The 511-nt window shown below is 54.2% G+C and overlaps 1 protein-coding gene across 1 annotated transcript in view; it reads right to left on the bottom strand.

Annotated features, from left to right (window-relative positions):
* The window catches only part of LOC119581828, a gene marked incomplete in the record, with an annotated part of 163,301 nt that overhangs the window by 5,904 nt on the left and 156,886 nt on the right, over positions 1-511 (bottom strand).

Below are 511 nucleotides of genomic sequence, written 5' to 3'. Positions count from 1 at the left end.
TCCGGAAGCACAGCGTCCCGTGGGCGCACGCCTACTGCTTCTCCTCAGCGCCCGCCGTACGGCCACGGGGCGCACACAGGAGCCCTCCGCGGCGTGAAGGCGGAAAATCTCGGCCTCGGGGCTGGGTCGGGAGCCTTAATGGTCCTTCGTGTAAGCCTTGACGGGGCTTGCATGCGAGGCGGCCGTGAAGACGCTGCTCAGGCAGCAAAGGTGAGGATGCGCTAAGCTAGCAAGGCAACATCGACCCTACGTCCCAAGCACGAGCCATGGCTGATATTGATCTAGTTTCCTTCTGTTGAGCGTAAAGATTCGTAACGCAACTGCTATTACAATCACGCATAATCATAGCTCTGGTGGTCAGGATTTTACGTTCGGTATTTGACATTAAACTTCCGTAGCTACTTTTAAGAAGATTAAGAGGGGGGGCCTCCCCTCAGGACAATGAACCGCCGGATTCCTGAGGAACTTTATAGGAAATGAAGGGTAAATATCAACAACGGCTAGCATTTAT

This window comes from Penaeus monodon, chromosome 15, assembly GCF_015228065.2.
Source record: "Penaeus monodon isolate SGIC_2016 chromosome 15, NSTDA_Pmon_1, whole genome shotgun sequence".
In the NCBI taxonomy this organism is placed as follows: domain Eukaryota; kingdom Metazoa; phylum Arthropoda; class Malacostraca; order Decapoda; family Penaeidae; genus Penaeus; species Penaeus monodon.
Note: the sequence above shows the minus strand (reverse complement) of the source record. Positions and strands in the feature narration are given on the sequence as shown.